The following is a 27,577-nucleotide window of genomic DNA, read 5'->3' as shown; positions in this document are numbered from 1 at the left end:
CTGAACCTGCTGTGACTCCGGCAGGTAGATGTGTTATCCTGCGCGTGTGAAGAGGGCTGGGTTGAGGCAGGGTGATAGGCATCAGCGCAAATAGCGGCTCCTGAGTCCAGGCACTGTGAGGTGCTTGGGGGGTGATAGTCCCTGACAGCTCCTCAAGACTGGCTGCTGCAAAGTACGTACCCGGGGACCTGCTCAGTTTGTAAAACTGAGTGCTGGGTCCACAGTTAAGGGTCTAATATGTGCTGTAGCATGTATTTGCAATCACTGGGGCAGGGACTGATAAGGATGACTTGTGTTGTCTGTACACTACTGCATTTATGAGTGTTACGATGTAAGACACAGTATTAATAAATATTCATGTATGTCATGAACATATTATCGCGCCTCCTTCTTCTTTTTTTCAGGTAGACCTTCTCCATGAATGAATTGTGATGTCAACTACTTACCCACCTACTACATCTCTGGACTACTGTGACGTCATTTTTACTACAGCATATTCCAAACGTCGGATGGCAGAAGCAGCTACCCACAACAGGTAAGGAGGCGCGATAATATCTTGCTGGCATACATGCGTGTTTATCAAATGTGTATATTTGTTATAGACCCGTACATTACGTTTAAAGTTTGATGAATTTAGGTCCTTATATTATTTTATGCAGACAGCGAGCCAAATCAGGACTGATATCTGTGCCGGAGATATCAGTGATATTGTCTGCATTGCCTTTTCATTGAATGTCAAGAATACTTATTTTGTACTAAAGTAGGTGAATATAATAATTTTCACCTACTTTGATAAAAATTAAGTGATAGTACATAGGCCCCATATACCACTTTCACACCGCTGTACCCTATCACACTTGATTGGGGTGTGAAAACTGTACACGGCGAATAACCTGCTCCATAAGCAGCTCTGTGCCTGGAGGGTGAAAGCTGGAACCTGTGAATGAAATGTTCTCGACTTGGCAAGTTGCTTGGGGGAGTAACGCCGGAACCGACGCATGAGATGTTCTGGCCGCGACGAGGTGCTTTTGGGAGTGAAAGCCGGAACCGGCGCAAGAAATGTTCCGGCCGCGGCGTGATGGTTGGGGGGTGAAAGCCGAAAACAGTGCATGAAATGTTCCTGCCGCTGTGAGGTGCTTATTTTCTACAAAAGTAAGTGAAAATAATAATTTTCACCTACTTTGGTAGAAATGAAGTGATAATATATAGGCCCCATATACCTTTTTCGCACTGCTGTACCCTATCACACTTGATTGGGGTGTGAAAACCGGAACTGGCAAATAACTTTTTCCTTAAGCAGCTATGTGCCTGGAGGGTGAGGTGCTTATTTTCTACAAAAGTGAGTGAAAATAATAATTTTCACCTACTTTGGTCGAAATAAAATGATAATATATAGGCTCAATATACCACGTTCACACCGCTGTACCCTATCACACTTGATTGGGGTGTGAAAACCGAAACCAGCAAATAACTTTTTTCATACTCTGCTATGTGCCTGGAGGGTGAAAGCTGGAACCTGTGAATGAAATGTCACCACCTTGGCAGGGTGCTTGGGGGAGTAAAGCCGAAACCGACGCATGAGATGTTCTGGCCGCGATGAGGTGCTTTTGGGAGTGAAAGCCGAAACGGGCGCAAGAAATGTTCTGGCCGCGGCGTGATGGTTGGGGGGTGAAAGCCGAAAACGGTGCATGAGATGTTCCTGCCGCTGTGAGGTGCTTATTTTCTACAAAAGTAAGTGAAAATAATAATTTTCACCTATTTTGGTAGAAATGAAGTGATAATATATAGGCCCCATATACCTTTTTCGCACTGCTGTACCCTATCACACTTGATTGGGGTGTGAAAACCGGAACTGGCAAATAACTTTTTCCATACGCAGCTATGTGCCTGGAGGGTGAGGTGCTTATTTTCTACAAAAGTGAGTGAAAATAATAATTTTCACCTACTTTGGTAGAAATAAAATGATAATATATTTACTCAATATACCACTTTCAAACTGCTGTACCCTATCACACTTGATTGGGGTGTGAAAACCGAAACTGGCAAATAACTTTTTCCATACGCAGCTATGTGCCTGGAGGGTGAGGTGCTTATTTTCTACAAAAGTGAGTGAAAATAATAATTTTCACCTACTTTGGTCGAAATAAAATGATAATATATAGGCTCAATATACCACTTTCACACCGCTGTACCCTATCACACTTGATTGGGGTGTGAAAACCAAAACCAGCAAATAACTTTTTCCATACTCAGCTATGTGCCTGGAGGGTGAAAGCTGGAACCTGTGAATGATATGTCACCACCTTGGCAGGGTGCTTGGGGGAGTAAAGCCGGAACCGACGCATGAGATGTTCTGGCCGCGACGAGGTGCTTTTGGGAGTGAAAGCCGGAACCGGCGCAAGAAATGTTCCGGCCGCGGCGTGATGGTTGGGGGGTGAAAGCCGAAAATGGTGCATGAGATGTTCCTGCCGCTGTGAGGTGCTTATTTTCTGCAAAAGTAAGTGAAAATAATAATTTTCACCTATTTTGGTAGAAATGATGTGATAAAATATAGGCCCCATATACCTTTTTCGCACTGCTGTACCCTATCACACTTGATTGGGGTGTGAAAACCGGAACTGGCAAATAACTTTTTCCATGTGCAGCCATGTGCCTGGAGGGTGAGGTGCTTATTTTCTACAAAAGTGAGTGAAAATAATAATTTTCACCTACTTTGGTAGAAATAAAATGATAATATATGGGCTCAATATACCACTTTCAAACCGCTGTACCCTATCACACTTGATTGGGGTGTGAAAACCGAAACCAGCAAATAACTTTTTCCATACTCAGCTATGTGCCTGGAGGGTGAAAGCTGGAACCTGTGAATGAAATGTCACTACCTTGGCAGGGTGCTTGGGGGAGTAAAGCCGGAACCGACGCATGAGATGTTCTGGCCGCGACGAGGTGCTTTTGGGAGTGAAAGCCGGAACCGGCGCAAGAAATGTTCCGGCCGCGGCGTGATGGTTGGGGGGTGAAAGCCGAAAACGGTGCATGAGATGTTCCTGCCGCTGTGAGGTGCTTATTTTCTACAAAAGTAAGTGAAAATAATAATTTTCACCTATTTTGGTAGAAATGCAGTGATAATATATAGGCCCCATATACCTTTTTCGCACTGCTGTACCCTATCACACTTGATTGGGGTGTGAAAACCGGAACTGGCAAATAACTTTTTCCATACGCAGCTATGTGCCTGGAGGGTGAGGTGCTTATTTTCTACAAAAGTGAGTGAAAATAATAATTTTCACCTACTTTGGTAGAAATAAAATGATAATATATGGGCTCAATATACCACTTTCACACCGCTGTACCCTATCACACTTGATTGGGGTGTGAAAACCGAAACCAGCAAATAACTTTTTCCATACTCAGCTATGTGCCTGGAGGGTGAAAGCATGAACCTGTGAATGAAATGTCACCACCTTGGCAGGGTGCTTGGGGGAGTAAAGCCGGAACCGACGCATGAGATGTTCTGGCCACAACGAGGTGCTTTTGGGAGTGAAAGCCGGAACCGGCGCAAGAAATGTTCCGGCCGCGGCGTGATGGTTGGGGGTGATAGCCGAAAACGGTGCATGAGATGTTCCTGCCTCTGTGAGGTGCTTTTTTTCTACAAAAGTAAGTGAAAATAATAATTTTCACCTACTTTGGTAGAAATGAAGTGATAATATATAGGCCCCATATACCTTTTTCGCACTGCTGTACCCTATCACACTTGATTGGGGTGTGAAAACCGGAACTGGCAAATAACTTTTTCCATACGCAGCTATATGCCTGGAGGGTGAGGTGCTTATTTTCTACAAAAGTGAGTGAAAAGAATAATTTTCACCTACTTTGGTCGAAATAAAATGATAATATATAGGCTCAATATACCACTTTCACACCGCTGTACCCTATCACACTTGATTGGGGTGTGAAAACCGAAACCAGCAAATAACTTTTTCCATACTCAGCTATGTGCCTGGAGGGTGAAAGCATGAACCTGTGAATGAAATGTCACCACCTTGGCAGGGTGCTTGGGGGAGTAAAGCCGGAACCGACGCATGAGATGTTCTGGCCGCGACAAGGTGCTTTTGGGTGTGAAAGCTGGAACCGGCGCAAGAAATGTTCCGGCCGCGGCGTGATGGTTGGGGGGTGAATGCCGAAAACGGTGCATGAGATGTTCCTGCCGCTGTGAGGTACTTATTTTCTACAAAGGTAAGTGAAAATAATAATTTTCACCTATTTTGGTAGAAATGAAGTGATAATATATAGGCACGATATACCTTTTTCGCACTGCTGTACTCTATCACACTTGATTGGGGTGTGAAAACCGGAACTGGCAAATAACTTTTTCCATACGCAGCTATGTTCCTGGAAGGTGAGGTGCTTATTTTCTACAAAAGTGAGTGAAAAGAATAATTTTCACCTACTTTGGTCGAAATAAAATGATAATATATAGGCTCAATATACCACTTTCACACCGCTGTACCCTATCACACTTGATTGGGGTGTGAAAACCGAAACCAGCAAATAACTTTTTCCATACTCAGCTATGTGCCTGGAGGGTGAAAGCATGAACCTGTGAATGAAATGTCACCACCTTGGCAGGGTGCTTGGGGGAGTAAAGCCGGAACCGACGCATGAGATGTTCTGGCCGCGACAAGGTGCTTTTGGGTGTGAAAGCTGGAACCGGCGCAAGAAATGTTCCGGCCGCGGCGTGATGGTTGGGGGGTGAAAGCCGAAAACGGTGCATGAGATGTTCCTGCCGCTGTGAGGTGCTTATTTTCTACAAAAGTAAGTGAAAATAATAATTTTCACCTATTTTGGTAGAAATTAAGTGATAATATATAGGCCCCATATACCTTTTTCGCACTGCTGTACCCTATCACACTTGATTGGGGGTGTGAAAACCGGAACTGGCAAATAACTTTTTCCATACGCAGCTATGTGCCTGGAGGGTGAGGTGCTTATTTTCTACAAAAGTGAGTGAAAATAATAATTTTCACCTACTTTGGTAGAAATAAAATGATAATATATAGGCTCAATATACCACTTTCAAACGGCTGTACCCTATCACACTTGATTGGGGTGTGAAAACCGAAACCAGCAAATAACTTTTTCCATACTCAGCTATGTGCCTGGAGGGTGAAAGCTGGAACCTGTGAATGAAATGTCACCACCTTGGCAGGGTGCTTGGGGGAGTAAAGCCGGAACCGACGCATGAGATGTTCTGGCCGCGATGAGGTGCTTTTGGGAGTGAAAGCCGGAACCGGCGCAAGAAATGTTCCGGCCGCGGCGTGATGGTTGGAGGGTGAAAGCCGAAAACGGTGCATGAGATGTTCCTGCCGCTGTGAGGTGGTTATTTTCTACAAAAGTAAGTGAAAATAATAATTTTCACCTATTTTGGTAGAAATGAAGTGATAATATATAGGCCCCATATACCTTTTTCGCACTGCTGTACCCTATCACACTTGATTGGGGTGTGAAAACCGGAACTGGCAAATAACTTTTTCCATACGCAGCTATGTGCCTGGAGGGTGAGGTGCTTATTTTCTACAAAAGTGAGTGAAAATAATAATTTTCACCTACTTTGGTAGAAATAAAATGATAATATATTTACTCAATATACCACTTTCAAACTGCTGTACCCTATCACACTTGATTGGGGTGTGAAAACCGAAACCAGCAAATAACTTTTTCCATACTCAGCTATGTGCCTGGAGGGTGAAAGCTGGAACCTGTGAATGAAATGTCACCACCTTGGCAGGGTGCTTGGGGGAGTAAAGCCGGAACCGACGCATGAGATGTTCTGGCCGCGATGAGGTGCTTTTGGGAGTGAAAGCCGGAACCGGCGCAAGAAATGTTCCGGCCGCGGCGTGATGGTTGGGGGGTGAAAGCCGAAAACGGTGCATGAGATGTTCCTGCCGCTGTGAGGTGCTTATTTTCTACAAAAGTAAGTGAAAATAATAATTTTCACCTATTTTGGTAGAAATGAAGTTATAATATATAGGCCCCATATACCTTTTTCGCACTGCTGTACTCTATCACACTTGATTGGGGTGTGAAAACCGGAACTGGCAAATAACTTTTTCCATACGCAGCTATGTTCCTGGAAGGTGAGGTGCTTATTTTCTACAAAAGTGAGTGAAAATAATAATTTTCACCTACTTTGGTCGAAATTAAATGATAATATATAGGCTCAATATACCACTTTCACACCGCTGTACCCTATCACACTTGATTGGGGTGTGAAAACCAAAACCAGCAAATAACTTTTTCCATACTCAGCTATGTGTCTGGAGGGTGAAAGCTGGAACCTGTGAATGAAATGTCACCACCTTGGTAGGGTGCTTGGGGGAGTAAAGCCGGAACCGACGCATGAGATGTTCTGGCCGCGACGAGGTGCTTTTGGGAGTGAAAGCTGGAACCGGCGCATGAAATGTTCCGGCCATGGCGAGGTGCTTTGTCAAGGTGCCAGATCTGGCGCATGAGATTGCCATGCAGGGGGGTGAAAGCCTAAACTGGCGCATGAGATGTTCCAGGCACTGTGAGGTGCTTGGGGGGTGATAGTCCCTGACAGCTCCTCTAGACTGGCTGCTGCAAAGTACGTACCCGGGGACATGCTCAGTTTGTAAAACTGAGTGCCGGGTCCACAGTTAAGGGTCTAATATGTGCTGTAGCATGTATTTGCAATCACTGTGGCAGGGACTGATAAGGATGACTTGTGTTGTCTGTACAGTATTGCATTTATAAGTGTTACGATGTAAGACACAGTATTAATAAATATTCATGTATGTCATGAACATATTATCGCGCCTCCTTCTTCTTTTTTTCAGGTAGACCTTCTCCATGAATGAATTGTGATGTCAACTACTTACCCACTTACTACATCTCTGGACTACTGTGACGTCATTTTTACTACAGCATATTCCAAACGTCAGATGGCAGAAGCAGCTACCCACAACAGGTAAGGAGGCGCGATAATATCTTGCTGGCATACATGCGTGTTTATCAAATGTGTATATTTGTTATAGACCCGTACATTACGTTTAAAGTTTGATGAATTTAGGTCCTTATATTATTTTATGCAGACAGCGAGCCAAATCAGGACTGATATCTGTGCAGGAGATATCAGTGATATTGTCTGCATTGCCTTTTTATTGAATGTCAAGAATACTTATTTTGTACTAAAGTAGGTGAATATAATAATTTTCACCTACTTTGATAAAAATTAAGTGATAGTACATAGGCCCCATATACCACTTTCACACCGCTGTACCCTATCACACTTGATTGGGGTGTGAAAACTGTACACGGCGAATAACCTGCTCCATATGCAGCTCTGAGCCTGGAGGGTGACAGCTGGAACCTGTGAATGAAATGTCACCACCTTGGCAGGGTGCTTGGGGGAGTAAAGCCGGAACCGACGCATGAGATGTTCTGGCCGCGACGAGGTGCTTTTGGGAGTGAAAGCCGGAACCGGCGCAATAAATGTTCCGGCCGCGGCGTGATGGTTGGGGGGTGAAAGCCGAAAACGGTGCATGAGATGTTCCTGCCGCTGTGAGGTGCTTATTTTCTACAAAAGTAAGTGAAAATAATAATTTTCACCTATTTTGGTAGAAATGAAGTGATAATATATAGGCCCCATATACCTTTTTCGCACTGCTGTACCCTATCACACTTGATTGGGGTGTGAAAACCGGAACTGGCAAATAACTTTTTCCATACGCAGCTATGTGCCTGGAGGGTGAGGTGCTTATTTTCTACAAAAGTGAGTGAAAATAATAATTTTCACCTACTTTGGTAGAAATAAAATGATAATATATAGGCTCAATATACCACTTTCAAACGGCTGTACCCTATCACACTTGATTGGGGTGTGAAAACCGAAACCAGCAAATAACTTTTTCCATACTCAGCTATGTGCCTGGAGGGTGAAAGCTGGAACCTGTGAATGAAATGTCACCACCTTGGCAGGGTGCTTGGGGGAGTAAAGCCGGAACCGACGCATGAGATGTTCTGGCCGCGATGAGGTGCTTTTGGGAGTGAAAGCCGGAACCGGCGCAAGAAATGTTCCGGCCGCGGCGTGATGGTTGGAGGGTGAAAGCCGAAAACGGTGCATGAGATGTTCCTGCCGCTGTGAGGTGCTTATTTTCTACAAAAGTAAGTGAAAATAATAATTTTCACCTATTTTGGTAGAAATGAAGTGATAATATATAGGCCCCATATACCTTTTTCGCACTGCTGTACCCTATCACACTTGATTGGGGTGTGAAAACCGGAACTGGCAAATAACTTTTTCCATACGCAGCTATGTGCCTGGAGGGTGAGGTGCTTATTTTCTACAAAAGTGAGTGAAAATAATAATTTTCACCTACTTTGGTAGAAATAAAATTATAATATATTTACTCAATATACCACTTTCAAACTGCTGTACCCTATCACACTTGATTGGGGTGTGAAAACCGAAACTGGCAAATAACTTTTTCCATACGCAGCTATGTGCCTGGAGGGTGAGGTGCTTATTTTCTACAAAAGTGAGTGAAAATAATAATTTTCACCTACTTTGGTCGAAATAAAATGATAATATATAAGCTCAATATACCACTTTCACACCGCTGTACCCTATCACACTTGATTGGGGTGTGAAAACCAAAACCAGCAAATAACTTTTTCCATACTCAGCTATGTGCCTGGAGGGTGAAAGCTGGAACCTGTGAATGAAATGTCACCACCTTGGCAGGGTGCTTGGGGGAGTAAAGCCGGAACCGACGCATGAGATGTTCTGGCCGCGACGAGGTGCTTTTGGGAGTGAAAGCCGGAACCGGCGCAAGAAATGTTCCGGCCGCGGCGTGATGGTTGGGGGGTGAAAGCCGAAAATGGTGCATGAGATGTTCCTGCCGCTGTGAGGTGCTTATTTTCTGCAAAAGTAAGTGAAAATAATAATTTTCACCTATTTTGGTAGAAATGATGTGATAAAATATAGGCCCCATATACCTTTTTCGCACTGCTGTACCCTATCACACTTGATTGGGGTGTGAAAACCGGAACTGGCAAATAACTTTTTCCATGCGCAGCCATGTGCCTGGAGGGTGAGGTGCTTATTTTCTACAAAAGTGAGTGAAAATAATAATTTTCACCTACTTTGGTAGAAATAAAATGATAATATATGGGCTCAATATACCACTTTCAAACCGCTGTACCCTATCACACTTGATTGGGGTGTGAAAACCGAAACCAGCAAATAACTTTTTCCATACTCAGCTATGTGCCTGGAGGGTGAAAGCATTAACCTGTGAATGAAATGTCACTACCTTGGCAGGGTGCTTGGGGGAGTAAAGCCGGAACCGACGCATGAGATGTTCTGGCCGCGACGAGGTGCTTTTGGGAGTGAAAGCCGGAACCGGCGCAAGAAATGTTCCGGCCGCGGCGTGATGGTTGGGGGGTGAAAGCCGAAAACGGTGCATGAGATGTTCCTGCCGCTGTGAGGTGCTTATTTTCTACAAAAGTAAGTGAAAATAATAATTTTCACCTATTTTGGTAGAAATGAAGTGATAATATATAGGCCCCATATACCTTTTTCGCACTGCTGTACCCTATCACACTTGATTGGGGTGTGAAAACCGGAACTGGCAAATAACTTTTTCCATACGCAGCTATGTGCCTGGAGGGTGAGGTGCTTATTTTCTACAAAAGTGAGTGAAAATAATAATTTTCACCTACTTTGGTAGAAATAAAATGATAATATATGGGCTCAATATACCACTTTCAAACCGCTGTACCCTATCACACTTGATTGGGGTGTGAAAACCGAAACCAGCAAATAACTTTTTCCATACTCAGCTATGTGCCTGGAGGGTGAAAGCTGGAACCTGTGAATGAAATGTCACTACCTTGGCAGGGTGCTTGGGGGAGTAAAGCCGGAACCGACGCATGAGATGTTCTGGCCGCGACGAGGTGCTTTTGGGAGTGAAAGCCGGAACCGGCGCAAGAAATGTTCCGGCCGCGGCGTGATGGTTGGGGGTGATAGCCGAAAACGGTGCATGAGATGTTCCTGCCTCTGTGAGGTGCTTTTTTTCTACAAAAGTAAGTGAAAATAATAATTTTCACCTACTTTGGTAGAAATGAAGTGATAATATATAGGCCCCATATACCTTTTTCGCACTGCTGTACCCTATCACACTTGATTGGGGTGTGAAAACCGGAACTGGCAAATAACTTTTTCCATGCGCAGCCATGTGCCTGGAGGGTGAGGTGCTTATTTTCTACAAAAGTGAGTGAAAATAATAATTTTCACCTACTTTGGTAGAAATAAAATGATAATATATGGGCTCAATATACCACTTTCAAACCGCTGTACCCTATCACACTTGATTGGGGTGTGAAAACCGAAACCAGCAAATAACTTTTTCCATACTCAGCTATGTGCCTGGAGGGTTAAAGCTGGAACCTGTGAATGAAATGTCACTACCTTGGCAGGGTGCTTGGGGGAGTAAAGCCGGAACCGACGCATGAGATGTTCTGGCCGCGACGATGTGCTTTTGGGAGTGAAAGCCGGAACCGGCGCAAGAAATGTTCCGGCCGCGGCGTGATGGTTGGGGGGTGAAAGCCGAAAACGGTGCATGAGATGTTCCTGCCGCTGTGAGGTGCTTATTTTCTACAAAAGTAAGTGAAAATAATAATTTTCACCTACTTTGGTAGAAATAAAATGATAATATATGGGCTCAATATACCACTTTCAAACCGCTGTACCCTATCACACTTGATTGGGCTGTGAAAACCGAAACCAGCAAATAACTTTTTCCATACTCAGTTATGTGCCTGGAGGGTGAAAGCTGGAACCTGTGAATGAAATGTCACCACCTTGGCAGGGTGCTTGGGGGAGTAAAGCCGGAACCGACGCATGAGATGTTCTGGCCGCGATGAGGTGCTTTTGGGAGTGAAAGCCGGAACCGGCGCAAGAAATGTTCCGGCCGCGGCGTGATGGTTGGAGGGTGAAAGCCGAAAACGGTGCATGAGATGTTCCTGCCGCTGTGAGGTGCTTATTTTCTACAAAAGTAAGTGAAAATAATAATTTTCACCTATTTTGGTAGAAATGAAGTGATAATATATAGGCCCCATATACCTTTTTCGCACTGCTGTACCCTATCACACTTGATTGGGGTGTGAAAACCGGAACTGGCAAATAACTTTTTTCCATACGCAGCTATGTGCCTGGAGGGTGAAGTGCTTATTTTCTACAAAAGTGAGTGAAAATAATAATTTTCACCTACTTTGGTAGAAATAAAATGATAATATATGGACTCAATATACCACTTTCAAACCGCTGTACCCTATCACACTTGATTGGGGTGTGAAAACCGAAACCAGCAAATAACTTTTTCCATACTCAGCTATGTGCCTGGAGGGTGAAAGCTGGAACCTGTGAATGAAATGTCACCACCTTGGCACGGTGCTTGGGGGAGTAAAGCCGGAACCGACGCATGAGATGTTCTGGCCGCGACGAGGTGCTTTTGGGAGTGAAAGCCGGAACCGGCGCAAGAAATGTTCCGGCCGCGGCGTGATGGTTGGGGGGTGAAAGCCGAAAACGGTGCATGAGATGTTCCTGCCGCTGTGAGGTGCTTATTTTCTACAAAAGTAAGTGAAAATAATAATTTTCACCTATTTTGGTAGAAATGAAGTGATAATATATAGGCCCCATATACCTTTTTCGCACTGCTGTACCCTATCACACTTGATTGGGGTGTGAAAACCGGAACTGGCAAATAACTTTTTCCATACGCAGCTATGTGCCTGGAGGGTGAGGTGCTTATTTTCTACAAAAGTGAGTGAAAATAATAATTTTCACCTACTTTGGTCGAAATAAAATGATAATATATAGGCTCAATATACCACTTTCACACCGCTGTACCCTATCACACTTGATTGGGGTGTGAAAACCAAAACCAGCAAATAACTTTTTCCATACTCAGCTATGTGCCTGGAGGGTGAAAGCTGGAACCTGTGAATGAAATGTCACCACCTTGGCAGGGTGCTTGGGGGAGTAAAGCCGGAACCGACGCATGAGATGTTCTGGCCGCGACGAGGTGCTTTTGGGAGTGAAAGCCGGAACCAGCGCAAGAAATCTTCCGGCCGCAGAGTGATGGTTGGGGGGTGAAAGTCGAAAATGGTGCACGAGATGTTCCTGCTGCTGTGAGGTGCTTTTTTTCTACAAAAGTAAGTGAAAATAATAATTTTCACCTACTTTGGTAGAAATGAAGTGATAATATATAGGCCCCATATACCTTTTTCGCACTGCTGTACCCTATCACACTTGATTGGGGTGTGAAAACCGGACCTGACAAATAACTTTTTCCATACGCAGCTATGTGCCTGGAGGGTGAGGTGCTTATTTTCTACAAAAGTGAGTGAAAATAATAATTTTAACCTACTTTGGTAGAAATAAAATGATAATATATGAACTCAATATACCACTTTCACACCGCTGTACCCTATAACACTTGATTGGGGTGTGAAAACCGAAACCAGCAAACAACTTTTTCCATACTCAGCTATGTGCCTGGAGGGTAAAAGCATGAACCTGTGAATGAAATGTCACCACCTTGGCAGGGTGCTTGGGGGAGTAAAGCCGGAACCAACGCATGAGATGTTCTGGCCGCGACAAGGTGCTTTTGGGTGTGAAAGCTGGAACCAGCGCAAGAAATCTTCCGGCCGCAGAGTGATGGTTGGGGGGTGAAAGTCGAAAACGGTGCACGAGATGTTCCTGCTGCTGTGAGGTACTTATTTTCTACAAAAGTAAGTGAAAATAATAATTTTCACCTACTTTGTTAGAAATGAAGTGATAAAATATATAGAGCCCCATATACCTTTTTCACACTGCTGTACACTATCACACTTGATTGGGGTGTGAAACCCGAAACTGGCAAATAACTTTTTCCATACGCAGCTATGTGCCTGGAGGGTGAGGTGCTTATTTTCTACAAAAGTGAGTGAAAATAATAATTTTCACCTACTTTGGTAGAAATAAAATGATAATATATGGACTCAATATACCACTTTCACACCACACCGCTGTACCCTATCACACTTGATTGGGGTGTGAAAACCGAAACCAGCAAATAACTTTTTCCATACTCAGCTATGTGCCTGGAGGGTGAAAGCTGGAACCTGTGAATGAAATGTCACCACCTTGGCAGGGTGCTTGGGGGAGTAAAGCCGGAACCGACGCATGAGATGTTCTGGCCGCGACGAGGTGCTTTTGGGAGTGAAAGCCGGAACCGGCGCAAGAAATGTTCCGGCCGCGGCGTGATGGTTGGGGGGTGAAAGCCGAAAACGGTGCATGAGATGTTCCTGCCGCTGTGAGGTGCTTATTTTCTACAAAAGTAAGTGAAAATAATAATTTTTACCTATTTTGGTAGAAATGAAGTGATAATATATAGGCCCCATATTCCTTTTTCGCACTGCTGATCCCTATCACACTTGATTGGGGTGTGAAAACCGGAACTGGCAAATAACTTTTTCCATGCGCAGCTATGTGCCTGGAGGGTGAGGTGCTTATTTTCTACAAAAGTGAGTGAAAATAATAATTTTCACCTACTTTGGTAGAAATAAAATGATAATATATAGGCTCAATATACCACTTTCACACCGCTGTACCCTATCACACTTGATTGGGGTGTGAAAACCAAAACCAGCAAATAACTTTTTCCATACTCAGCTATGTGCCTGGAGGGTGAAAGCTGGAACCTGTGAATGAAATGTCACTACCTTGGCAGGGTGCTTGGGGGAGTAAAGCCGGAACCGACGCATGAGATGTTCTGGCCGCGACGAGGTTCTTTTGGGAGTGAAAGCTGGAACCGGCGCATGAAATGTTACGACCATGGCGAGGTGCTTTGGCAAGGTGCCAGATCTGGCGCATGAGATTGCCATGCTTTTGCGATGTGCATGAAGGGGGTTGAAAGCCTAAACTGGCGCATGAGATGTTCCAGGCACTGTGAGGTGCTTGGGGGGTGATAGTCCCTGACTGCTGCTGGCTAAATCAATCAGCTAGCTGCTGCAGAGGAGAAGGAGGAATCTTGCACAATCAGGTGCAATGACGGCTTTCCTGTTTTGAGCCCATTCAGCAGCAGTAGTAGACAGTCAGATGGACAAGCATTCATGTGGCAGGAACCTTTGTGTGACATCACAATCTGCCCTCTATGACATCACAAGCTGCTCACTCGGATTCCGGAACCTGACAGCCAGACAGTCACTTGGAACAGACAGGCAGACAGGACAGTCATGTGTAGGTGAGCTGGGTGGGCCAATGTTTTCTTTTATTGGCAGTTACCACCCAAATGATGGTCCGAAGAAGGTAAGTGATACTTTGTCTAAATCCCCCTCTCAATGATCATCAATTGTTTGGCTCAGAAAAAATTGAAGAGGAAAAAAAATTCCCAAAACAAAAGAGAGAAAAGAGAAAAGAAAAAATATAAGTTTAACAAAAGAAAACAAAATATAAGAGAAGCGAAAAAGAAATAAAAGAAAAACAAAACAAAAACCAAGCCATTTCAAATCGAGAGGGAGGGGGGTCCAAAAATTCCATTGCTGTGTTCCAGTTGATGTTTCTGTGGTAAGATCGTAGGTAAGTCACATAGTGTTTGTATATATATTGGGAGGGCGCAGCGATTGATAAGTCATTTAATTTAGGCAGGCTTCCGGTCTTTTGGCTAGGCCGCACATGCTGATTTCAAGTGTAGTGTCACGTCAAGTATTAAACTGCCTCGATTCCAGAAAGTACAATTCAAGGAGTCAAGAAATAGTCACAAAATGATACACTGGAGGCAGGATTTCAAACTTTTTATGCACAAGGGTTAAACCTTGAAGCAAATGCATGCATTTCTAAATACAAAGTTAGAACAAAGGTGCACAAACAATTGATACACCAAATCAAGTGCCAGGAATGGAATTAGTCTATTTTTGGATAACAGATTAGGGTGGTGCACCGGTCCTGGAAGTACTGCAATACAAGGTCAATGCGTGGAGTGGACAGAGCTTGCTGCAAAGTACGTACCCGGGGACCTGCTCAGTTTGTAAAACTGAGTGCCGGGTCCACAGTTAAGGGTCTAATATGTGCTGTAGCATGTATTTGCAATCACTGTGGCAGGGACTGATAAGGATGACTTGTGTTGTCTGTACAGTACTGCATTTATGAGTGTTACGATGTAAGACACAGTATTAATAAATATTCATGTATGTCATGAACATATTATCGCGCCTCCTTCTTCTTTTTTTCAGGTAGACCTTCTCCATGAATGAATTGTGATGTCAACTACTTACCCACTTACTACATCTCTGGACTACTGTGACGTCATTTTTACTACAGCATATTCCAAACGTCGGATCTCAGAAGCAGCTACCCACAACAGGTAAGGAGGCGCGATAATATCTTGCTGGCATACATGCGTGTTTATCAAATGTGTATATTTGTTATAGACCCGTACATTACGTTTAAAGTTTGATGAATTTAGGTCCTTATATTATTTTATGCAGACAGCGAGCCAAATCAGGACTGATATCTGTGCAGGAGATATCAGTGATATTGTCTGGATTGCCTTTTTATTGAATGTCAAGAATACTTATTTTGTACTTAAGTAGGTGAATATAATAATTTTCACCTACTTTGATAAAAATTAAGTGATAGTACATAGGCCCCATATACCACTTTCACACCGCTGTACCCTATCACACTTGATTGGGGTGTGAAAACTGTACACGGCGAATAACCTGCTCCATACGCAGCTCTGTGCCTGGAGAGTGAAAGCTGGAACCTGTGAATGAAATGTTCCCGACTTGGCAAGTTGCTTGGGGGAGTAAAGCCGGAACCGACGCATGAGATGTTCTGGCCGCGACGAGGTGCTTTTGGGAGTGAAAGCCGGAACCGGCGCAAGAAATGTTCCGGCCGCGGCGTGATGGTTGGGGGGTGAAAGCCGAAAACGGTGCATGAGATGTTCCTGCCGCTGTGAGGTGCTTATTTTCTACAAAAGTAAGTGAAAATAATAATTTTCACCTATTTTGGTAGAAATGAAGTGATAATATATAGGCCCCATATACCTTTTTCGCACTGCTGTACCCTATCACACTTGATTGGGGTGTGAAAACCGGAACTGGCAAATAACTTTTTCCATACGCAGCTATGTGCCTGGAGGGTGAGGTGCTTATTTTCTACAAAAGTGAGTGAAAATAATAATTTTCACCTACTTTGGTAGAAATAAAATGATAATATATTTACTCAATATACCACTTTCAAACTGCTGTACCCTATCACACTTGATTGGGGTGTGAAAACCGAAACTGGCAAATAACTTTTTCCATACGCAGCTATGTGCCTGGAGGGTGAGGTGCTTATTTTCTACAAAAGTGAGTGAAAATAATAATTTTCACCTACTTTGGTAGAAATAAAATGATAATATATTTACTCAATATACCACTTTCAAACTGCTGTACCCTATCACACTTGATTGGGGTGTGAAAACCAAAACCAGCAAATAACTTTTTCCATACTCAGCTATGTGCCTGGAGGGTGAAAGCTGGAACCTGTGAATGAAATGTCACCACCTTGGCAGGGTGCTTGGGGGAGTAAAGCCGGAACCGACGCATGAGATGTTCTGGCCGCGACGAGGTGCTTTTGGGAGTGAAAGCCGGAACCGGCGCAAGAAATGTTCCGGCCGCGGCGTGATGGTTGGGGGGTGAAAGCCGAAAATGGTGCATGAGATGTTCCTGCCGCTGTGAGGTGCTTATTTTCTGCAAAAGTAAGTGAAAATAATAATTTTCACCTATTTTGGTAGAAATGATGTGATAAAATATAGGCCCCATATACCTTTTTCGCACTGCTGTACCCTATCACACTTGATTGGGGTGTGAAAACCGGAACTGGCAAATAACTTTTTCCATGTGCAGCCATGTGCCTGGAGGGTGAGGTGCTTATTTTCTACAAAAGTGAGTGAAAATAATAATTTTCACCTACTTTGGTAGAAATAAAATGATAATATATGGGCTCAATATACCACTTTCAAACCGCTGTACCCTATCACACTTGATTGGGGTGTGAAAACCGAAACCAGCAAATAACTTTTTCCATACTCAGCTATGTGCCTGGAGGGTGAAAGCTGGAACCTGTGAATGAAATGTCACTACCTTGGCAGGGTGCTTGGGGGAGTAAAGCCGGAACCGACGCATGAGATGTTCTGGCCGCGACGAGGTGCTTTTGGGAGTGAAAGCCGGAACCGGCGCAAGAAATGTTCCGGCCGCGGCGTGATGGTTGGGGGGTGAAAGCCGAAAACGGTGCATGAGATGTTCCTGCCGCTGTGAGGTGCTTATTTTCTACAAAAGTAAGTGAAAATAATAATTTTCACCTATTTTGGTAGAAATGAAGTGATAATATATAGGCCCCATATACCTTTTTCGCACTGCTGTACCCTATCACACTTGATTGGGGTGTGAAAACCGGAACTGGCAAATAACTTTTTCCATACGCAGCTATGTGCCTGGAGGGTGAGGTGCTTATTTTCTACAAAAGTGAGTGAAAATAATAATTTTCACCTACTTTGGTAGAAATAAAATGATAATATATGGGCTCAATATACCACTTTCACACCGCTGTACCCTATCACACTTGATTGGGGTGTGAAAACCGAAACCAGCAAATAACTTTTTCCATACTCAGCTATGTGCCTGGAGGGTGAAAGCATGAACCTGTGAATGAAATGTCACCACCTTGGCAGGGTGCTTGGGGGAGTAAAGCCGGAACCGACGCATGAGATGTTCTGGCCGCAACGAGGTGCTTTTGGGAGTGAAAGCCGGAACCGGCGCAAGAAATGTTCCGGCCGCGGCGTGATGGTTGGGGGTGATAGCCGAAAACGGTGCATGAGATGTTCCTGCCTCTGTGAGGTGCTTTTTTTCTACAAAAGTAAGTGAAAATAATAATTTTCACCTACTTTGGTAGAAATGAAGTGATAATATATAGGCCCCATATACCTTTTTCGCACTGCTGTACCCTATCACACTTGATTGGGGTGTGAAAACCGGAACTGGCAAATAACTTTTTCCATACGCAGCTATATGCCTGGAGGGTGAGGTGCTTATTTTCTACAAAAGTGAGTGAAAAGAATAATTTTCACCTACTTTGGTCGAAATAAAATGATAATATATAGGCTCAATATACCACTTTCACACCGCTGTACCCTATCACACTTGATTGGGGTGTGAAAACCGAAACCAGCAAATAACTTTTTCCATACTCAGCTATGTGCCTGGAGGGTGAAAGCATGAACCTGTGAATGAAATGTCACCACCTTGGCAGGGTGCTTGGGGGAGTAAAGCCGGAACCGACGCATGAGATGTTCTGGCCGCGACAAGGTGCTTTTGGGTGTGAAAGCTGGAACCGGCGCAAGAAATGTTCCGGCCGCGGCGTGATGGTTGGGGGGTGAATGCCGAAAACGGTGCATGAGATGTTCCTGCCGCTGTGAGGTACTTATTTTCTACAAAGGTAAGTGAAAATAATAATTTTCACCTATTTTGGTAGAAATGAAGTGATAATATATAGGCACGATATACCTTTTTCGCACTGCTGTACTCTATCACACTTGATTGGGGTGTGAAAACCGGAACTGGCAAATAACTTTTTCCATACGCAGCTATGTTCCTGGAAGGTGAGGTGCTTATTTTCTACAAAAGTGAGTGAAAAAAATAATTTTCACCTACTTTGGTCGAAATAAAATGATAATATATAGGCTCAATATACCACTTTCACACCGCTGTACCCTATCACACTTGATTGGGGTGTGAAAACCGAAACCAGCAAATAACTTTTTCCATACTCAGCTATGTGCCTGGAGGGTTAAAGCATGAACCTGTGAATGAAATGTCACCACCTTGGCAGGGTGCTTGGGGGAGTAAAGCCGGAACCGACGCATGAGATGTTCTGGCCGCGACAAGGTGCTTTTGGGTGTGAAAGCTGGAACCGGCGCAAGAAATGTTCCGGCCGCGGCGTGATGGTTGGGGGGTGAAAGCCGAAAATGGTGCATGAGATGTTCCTGCCGCTGTGAGGTGCTTATTTTCTACAAAAGTAAGTGAAAATAATAATTTTCACCTATTTTGGTAGAAATTAAGTGATAATATATAGGCCCCATATACCTTTTTCGCACTGCTGTACCCTATCACACTTGATTGGGGTGTGAAAACCGGAACTGGCAAATAACTTTTTCCATACGCAGCTATGTGCCTGGAGGGTGAGGTGCTTATTTTCTACAAAAGTGAGTGAAAATAATAATTTTCACCTACTTTGGTAGAAATAAAATGATAATATATAGGCTCAATATACCACTTTCAAACGGCTGTACCCTATCACACTTGATTGGGGTGTGAAAACCGAAACCAGCAAATAACTTTTTCCATACTCAGCTATGTGCCTGGAGGGTGAAAGCTGGAACCTGTGAATGAAATGTCACCACCTTGGCAGGGTGCTTGGGGGAGTAAAGCCGGAACCGACGCATGAGATGTTCTGGCCGCGATGAGGTGCTTTTGGGAGTGAAAGCCGGAACCGGCGCAAGAAATGTTCCGGCCGCGGCGTGATGGTTGGAGGGTGAAAGCCGAAAACGGTGCATGAGATGTTCCTGCCGCTGTGAGGTGGTTATTTTCTACAAAAGTAAGTGAAAATAATAATTTTCACCTATTTTGGTAGAAATGAAGTGATAATATATAGGCTCCATATACCTTTTTCGCACTGCTGTACCCTATCACACTTGATTGGGGTGTGAAAACCGGAACTGGCAAATAACTTTTTCCATACGCAGCTATGTGCCTGGAGGGTGAGGTGCTTATTTTCTACAAAAGTGAGTGAAAATAATAATTTTCACCTACTTTGGTAGAAATAAAATGATAATATATTTACTCAATATACCACTTTCAAACTGCTGTACCCTATCACACTTGATTGGGGTGTGAAAACCGAAACCAGCAAATAACTTTTTCCATACTCAGCTATGTGCCTGGAGGGTGAAAGCTGGAACCTGTGAATGAAATGTCACCACCTTGGCAGGGTGCTTGGGGGAGTAAAGCCGGAACCGACGCATGAGATGTTCTGGCCGCGATGAGGTGCTTTTGGGAGTGAAAGCCGGAACCGGCGCAAGAAATGTTCCGGCCGCGGCGTGATGGTTGGGGGGTGAAAGCCGAAAACGGTGCATGAGATGTTCCTGCCGCTGTGAGGTGCTTATTTTCTACAAAAGTAAGTGAAAATAATAATTTTCACCTATTTTGGTAGAAATGAAGTTATAATATATAGGCCCCATATACCTTTTTCGCACTGCTGTACTCTATCACACTTGATTGGGGTGTGAAAACCGGAACTGGCAAATAACTTTTTCCATACGCAGCTATGTTCCTGGAAGGTGAGGTGCTTATTTTCTACAAAAGTGAGTGAAAATAATAATTTTCACCTACTTTGGTCGAAATTAAATGATAATATATAGGCTCAATATACCACTTTCACACCGCTGTACCCTATCACACTTGATTGGGGTGTGAAAACCAAAACCAGCAAATAACTTTTTCCATACTCAGCTATGTGTCTGGAGGGTGAAAGCTGGAACCTGTGAATGAAATGTCACCACCTTGGTAGGGTGCTTGGGGGAGTAAAGCCCGGAACCGACGCATGAGATGTTCTGGCCGCGACGAGGTGCTTTTGGGAGTGAAAGCTGGAACCGGCGCATGAAATGTTCCGGCCATGGCGAGGTGCTTTGTCAAGGTGCCAGATCTGGCGCATGAGATTGCCATGCAGGGGGGTGAAAGCCTAAACTGGCGCATGAGATGTTCCAGGCACTGTGAGGTGCTTGGGGGGTGATAGTCCCTGACAGCTCCTCTAGACTGGCTGCTGCAAAGTACGTACCCGGGGACATGCTCAGTTTGTAAAACTGAGTGCCGGGTCCACAGTTAAGGGTCTAATATGTGCTGTAGCATGTATTTGCAATCACTGTGGCAGGGACTGATAAGGATGACTTGTGTTGTCTGTACAGTATTGCATTTATAAGTGTTACGATGTAAGACACAGTATTAATAAATATTCATGTATGTCATGAACATATTATCGCGCCTCCTTCTTCTTTTTTTCAGGTAGACCTTCTCCATGAATGAATTGTGATGTCAACTACTTACCCACTTACTACATCTCTGGACTACTGTGACGTCATTTTTACTACAGCATATTCCAAACGTCAGATGGCAGAAGCAGCTACCCACAACAGGTAAGGAGGCGCGATAATATCTTGCTGGCATACATGCGTGTTTATCAAATGTGTATATTTGTTATAGACCCGTACATTACGTTTAAAGTTTGATGAATTTAGGTCCTTATATTATTTTATGCAGACAGCGAGCCAAATCAGGACTGATATCTGTGCAGGAGATATCAGTGATATTGTCTGCATTGCCTTTTTATTGAATGTCAAGAATACTTATTTTGTACTAAAGTAGGTGAATATAATAATTTTCACCTACTTTGATAAAAATTAAGTGATAGTACATAGGCCCCATATACCACTTTCACACCGCTGTACCCTATCACACTTGATTGGGGTGTGAAAACTGTACACGGCGAATAACCTGCTCCATATGCAGCTCTGAGCCTGGAGGGTGACAGCTGGAACCTGTGAATGAAATGTCACCACCTTGGCAGGGTGCTTGGGGGAGTAAAGCCGGAACCGACGCATGAGATGTTCTGGCCGCGACGAGGTGCTTTTGGGAGTGAAAGCCGGAACCGGCGCAATAAATGTTCCGGCCGCGGCGTGATGGTTGGGGGGTGAAAGCCGAAAACGGTGCATGAGATGTTCCTGCCGCTGTGAGGTGCTTATTTTCTACAAAAGTAAGTGAAAATAATAATTTTCACCTATTTTGGTAGAAATGAAGTGATAATATATAGGCCCCATATACCTTTTTCGCACTGCTGTACCCTATCACACTTGATTGGGGTGTGAAAACCGGAACTGGCAAATAACTTTTTCCATACGCAGCTATGTGCCTGGAGGGTGAGGTGCTTATTTTCTACAAAAGTGAGTGAAAATAATAATTTTCACCTACTTTGGTAGAAATAAAATGATAATATATAGGCTCAATATACCACTTTCAAACGGCTGTACCCTATCACACTTGATTGGGGTGTGAAAACCGAAACCAGCAAATAACTTTTTCCATACTCAGCTATGTGCCTGGAGGGTGAAAGCTGGAACCTGTGAATGAAATGTCACCACCTTGGCAGGGTGCTTGGGGGAGTAAAGCCGGAACCGACGCATGAGATGTTCTGGCCGCGATGAGGTGCTTTTGGGAGTGAAAGCCGGAACCGGCGCAAGAAATGTTCCGGCCGCGGCGTGATGGTTGGAGGGTGAAAGCCGAAAACGGTGCATGAGATGTTCCTGCCGCTGTGAGGTGCTTATTTTCTACAAAAGTAAGTGAAAATAATAATTTTCACCTATTTTGGTAGAAATGAAGTGATAATATATAGGCCCCATATACCTTTTTCGCACTGCTGTACCCTATCACACTTGATTGGGGTGTGAAAACCGGAACTGGCAAATAACTTTTTCCATACGCAGCTATGTGCCTGGAGGGTGAGGTGCTTATTTTCTACAAAAGTGAGTGAAAATAATAATTTTCACCTACTTTGGTAGAAATAAAATTATAATATATTTACTCAATATACCACTTTCAAACTGCTGTACCCTATCACACTTGATTGGGGTGTGAAAACCGAAACTGGCAAATAACTTTTTCCATACGCAGCTATGTGCCTGGAGGGTGAGGTGCTTATTTTCTACAAAAGTGAGTGAAAATAATAATTTTCACCTACTTTGGTCGAAATAAAATGATAATATATAGGCTCAATATACCACTTTCACACCGCTGTACCCTATCACACTTGATTGGGGTGTGAAAACCAAAACCAGCAAATAACTTTTTCCATACTCAGCTATGTGCCTGGAGGGTGAAAGCTGGAACCTGTGAATGAAATGTCACCACCTTGGCAGGGTGCTTGGGGGAGTAAAGCCGGAACCGACGCATGAGATGTTCTGGCCGCGACGAGGTGCTTTTGGGAGTGAAAGCCGGAACCGGCGCAAGAAATGTTCCGGCCGCGGCGTGATGGTTGGGGGGTGAAAGCCGAAAATGGTGCATGAGATGTTCCTGCCGCTGTGAGGTGCTTATTTTCTGCAAAAGTAAGTGAAAATAATAATTTTCACCTATTTTGGTAGAAATGATGTGATAAAATATAGGCCCCATATACCTTTTTCGCACTGCTGTACCCTATCACACTTGATTGGGGTGTGAAAACCGGAACTGGCAAATAACTTTTTCCATGCGCAGCCATGTGCCTGGAGGGTGAGGTGCTTATTTTCTACAAAAGTGAGTGAAAATAATAATTTTCACCTACTTTGGTAGAAATAAAATGATAATATATGGGCTCAATATACCACTTTCAAACCGCTGTACCCTATCACACTTGATTGGGGTGTGAAAACCGAAACCAGCAAATAACTTTTTCCATACTCAGCTATGTGCCTGGAGGGTGAAAGCTGGAACCTGTGAATGAAATGTCACTACCTTGGCAGGGTGCTTGGGGGAGTAAAGCCGGAACCGACGCATGAGATGTTCTGGCCGCGACGAGGTGCTTTTGGGAGTGAAAGCCGGAACCGGCGCAAGAAATGTTCCGGCCGCGGCGTGATGGTTGGGGGGTGAAAGCCGAAAACGGTGCATGAGATGTTCCTGCCTCTGTGAGGTGCTTTTTTTCTACAAAAGTAAGTGAAAATAATAATTTTCACCTACTTTGGTAGAAATGAAGTGATAATATATAGGCCCCATATACCTTTTTCGCACTGCTGTACCCTATCACACTTGATTGGGGTGTGAAAACCGGAACTGGCAAATAACTTTTTCCATACGCAGCTATGTGCCTGGAGGGTGAAGTGCTTATTTTCTACAAAAGTGAGTGAAAATAATAATTTTCACCTACTTTGGTAGAAATAAAATGATAATATATGGACTCAATATACCACTTTCAAACCGCTGTACCCTATCACACTTGATTGGGGTGTGAAAACCGAAACCAGCAAATAACTTTTTCCATACTCAGCTATGTGCCTGGAGGGTGAAAGCTGGAACCTGTGAATGAAATGTCACCACCTTGGCACGGTGCTTGGGGGAGTAAAGCCGGAACCGACGCATGAGATGTTCTGGCCGCGACAAGGTGCTTTTGGGAGTGAAAGCCGGAACCGGCGCAAGAAATGTTCCGGCCGCGGCGTGATGGTTGGGGGGTGAAAGCCGAAAACGGTGCATGAGATGTTCCTGCAGCTGTGAGGTGCTTATTTTCTACAAAAGTAAGTGAAAATAATAATTTTCACCTATTTTGGTAGAAATGAAGTGATAATATATAGGCCCCATATACCTTTTTCGCACTGCTGTACCCTATCACACTTGATTGGGGTGTGAAAACCGGAACTGGCAAATAACTTTTTCCATACGCAGCTATGTGCCTGGAGGGTGAGGTGCTTATTTTCTACAAAAGTGAGTGAAAATAATAATTTTCACCTACTTTGGTCGAAATAAAATGATAATATATAGGCTCAATATACCACTTTCACACCGCTGTACCCTATCACACTTGATTGGGGTGTGAAAACCAAAACCAGCAAATAACTTTTTCCATACTCAGCTATGTGCCTGGAGGGTGAAAGCTGGAACCTGTGAATGAAATGTCACCACCTTGGCAGGGTGCTTGGGGGAGTAAAGCCGGAACCGACGCATGAGATGTTCTGGCCGCGACGAGGTGCTTTTGGGAGTGAAAGCCGGAACCGGCGCAAAAAATGTTCCGGCCGCGGCGTGATGGTTGGGGGGTGAAAGCCTAAAACGGTGCATGAGATGTTCCTGCCGCTGTGAGGTGCTTATTTTCTGCAAAAGTAAGTGAAAATAATAATTTTCACCTATTTTGGTAGAAATGAAGTGATAAAATATAGGCCCCATATACCTTTTTCGCACTGCTGTACCCTATCACACTTGATTGGGGTGTGAAAACCGGATTTGGCAAATAACTTTTTCCATACGCAGCTATGTGCCTGGAGGGTGAGGTGCTTATTTTCTATAAAAGTGAGTGAAAATAATAATTTTCATCTACTTTGGTAGAAATAAAATGATAATATATGGACTCAATATACCATTTTCAAACCGCTGTACCCTATCACACTTGATTGGGGTGTGAAAACCGAAACCAGCAAATAACTTTTTCCATACTCAGCTATGTGCCTGGAGGGTGAAAGCTGGAACCTGTGAATGAAATGTCACCACCTTGGCAGGGTGCTTGGGGGAGTAAAGCGGGAACCGACGCATGAGATGTTCTGGCCGCGACGAGGTGCTTTTGGGAGTGAAAGCCGGAACCAGCGCAAGAAATCTTCCGGCCGCAGAGTGATGGTTGGGGGGTGAAAGTCGAAAACGGTGCACGAGATGTTCCTGCTGCTGTGAGGTGCTTTTTTTCTACAAAAGTAAGTGAAAATAATAATTTTCACCTACTTTGGTAGAAATGAAGTGATAATATATAGGCCCCATATACCTTTTTCGCACTGCTGTACCCTATCACACTTGATTGGGGTGTGAAAACCGGACCTGACAAATAACTTTTTCCATACGCAGCTATGTGCCTGGAGGGTGAGGTGCTTATTTTCTACAAAAGTGAGTGAAAATAATAATTTTAACCTACTTTGGTAGAAATAAAATGATAATATATGGACTCAATATACCACTTTCACACCGCTGTACCCTATAACACTTGATTGGGGTGTGAAAACCGAAACCAGCAAACAACTTTTTCCATACTCAGCTATGTGCCTGGAGGGTAAAAGCATGAACCTGTGAATGAAATGTCACCACCTTGGCAGGGTGCTTGGGGGAGTAAAGCCGGAACCAACGCATGAGATGTTCTGGCCGCGACAAGGTGCTTTTGGGTGTGAAAGCTGGAACCAGCGCAAGAAATCTTCCGGCCGCAGAGTGATGGTTGGGGGGTGAAAGTCGAAAACGGTGCACGAGATGTTCCTGCTGCTGTGAGGTACTTATTTTCTACAAAAGTAAGTGAAAATAATAATTTTCACCTACTTTGTTAGAAATGAAGTGATAAAATATATAGAGCCCCATATACCTTTTTCACACTGCTGTACACTATCACACTTGATTGGGGTGTGAAACCCGAAACTGGCAAATAACTTTTTCCATACGCAGCTATGTGCCTGGAGGGTGAGGTGCTTATTTTCTACAAAAGTGAGTGAAAATAATAATTTTCACCTACTTTGGTAGAAATAAAATATTAATATATGGACTCAATATACCACTATCACACCGCTGTTCCCTATCACACTTGATTGGGGTGTGAAAACCGAAACCAGCAAATAACTTTTTCCATACTCAGCTATGTGCCTGGAGGGTGAAAGCTGGAACCTGTGAATGAAATGTCACCACCTTGGCAGGGTGCTTGGGGGAGTAAAGCCGGAACCGACGCATGAGATGTTCTGGCCGCGACGAGGTGCTTTTGGGAGTGAAAGCCGGAACCGGCGCAAGAAATGTTCCGGCCGCGGCGTGATGGTTGGGGGGTGAAAGCCGAAAACGGTGCATGAGATGTTCCTGCCACTGTGAGGTGCTTATTTTCTACAAAAGTAAGTGAAAATAATAATTTTTACCTATTTTGGTAGAAATTAAGTGATAATATATAGGCCCCATATTCCTTTTTCGCACTGCTGATCCCTATCACACTTGATTGGGGTGTGAAAACCGGAACTGGCAAATAACTTTTTCCATGCGCAGCTATGTGCCTGGAGGGTGAGGTGCTTATTTTCTACAAAAGTGAGTGAAAATAATAATTTTCACCTACTTTGGTAGAAATAAAATGATAATATATGGGCTCAATATACCACTTTCACACCGCTGTACCCTATCACACTTGATTAAATACGGTACTTATTTTCTACAAAAGTAAGTGAAAATAATAATTTTCACCTATTTAGGTAGAAAGGAAGTGATAATATATAGGCCCCATATACCTTTTTCGCACTGCTGTACCCTATCACACTTGATTGGGGTGTGAAAACCGGAACTGGCAAATAACTTTTTCCATACGCAGCTATGTGCCTGGAGGGTGAGGTGCTTATTTTCTACAAAAGTGAGTGAAAATAATAATTTTCACCTACTTTGGTAGAAATAAAATGATAATATATGGGCTCAATATACCACTTTCACACTGCTGTACCCTATCACACTTGATTGGGGTGTGAAAACCGAAACCAGCAAATAACTTTTTCCATACTCAGCTATGTGCCTGGAGGGTGAAAGCATGAACCTGTGAATGAAATGTCACCACCTTGGCAGGGTGCTTGGGGGAGTAAAGCCGGAACCGACGCATGAGATGTTCTGGCCGCGACAAGGTGCTTTTGGGAGTGAAAGCCGGAACCGGCGCAAGAAATGTTCCGGCCGCGGCGTGATGGTTGGGGGGTGAAAGCCG

At 43.9% G+C, this 27,577-nt stretch overlaps 2 long non-coding RNA genes across 8 annotated transcripts in view; both read left to right on the top strand.

Annotated features, from left to right (window-relative positions):
- The window catches only part of LOC146041855 (uncharacterized), a 32,742-nt gene extending 11,463 nt beyond the window's left edge, over positions 1-21,279 (top strand). Inside the window, exons 3-5 of the long non-coding RNA XR_014463625.1 lie at positions 6,855-6,985; positions 15,295-15,425; positions 21,166-21,279. This is a non-coding gene — a long non-coding RNA (uncharacterized LOC146041855). The remainder of the gene's footprint in view (positions 1-6,854; positions 6,986-15,294; positions 15,426-21,165) is intronic.
- LOC146042592 (uncharacterized) overlaps positions 1-27,577 on the top strand; it is a 750,533-nt gene that overhangs the window by 264,071 nt on the left and 458,885 nt on the right. The window lies entirely within an intron of this gene.

Source organism: Crinia signifera, chromosome 19, assembly GCF_055691185.1.
Source record: "Crinia signifera chromosome 19, ASM5569118v1, whole genome shotgun sequence".
Taxonomy (NCBI): Eukaryota; Metazoa; Chordata; class Amphibia; order Anura; family Myobatrachidae; genus Crinia; species Crinia signifera.
Note: the sequence above shows the minus strand (reverse complement) of the source record. Positions and strands in the feature narration are given on the sequence as shown.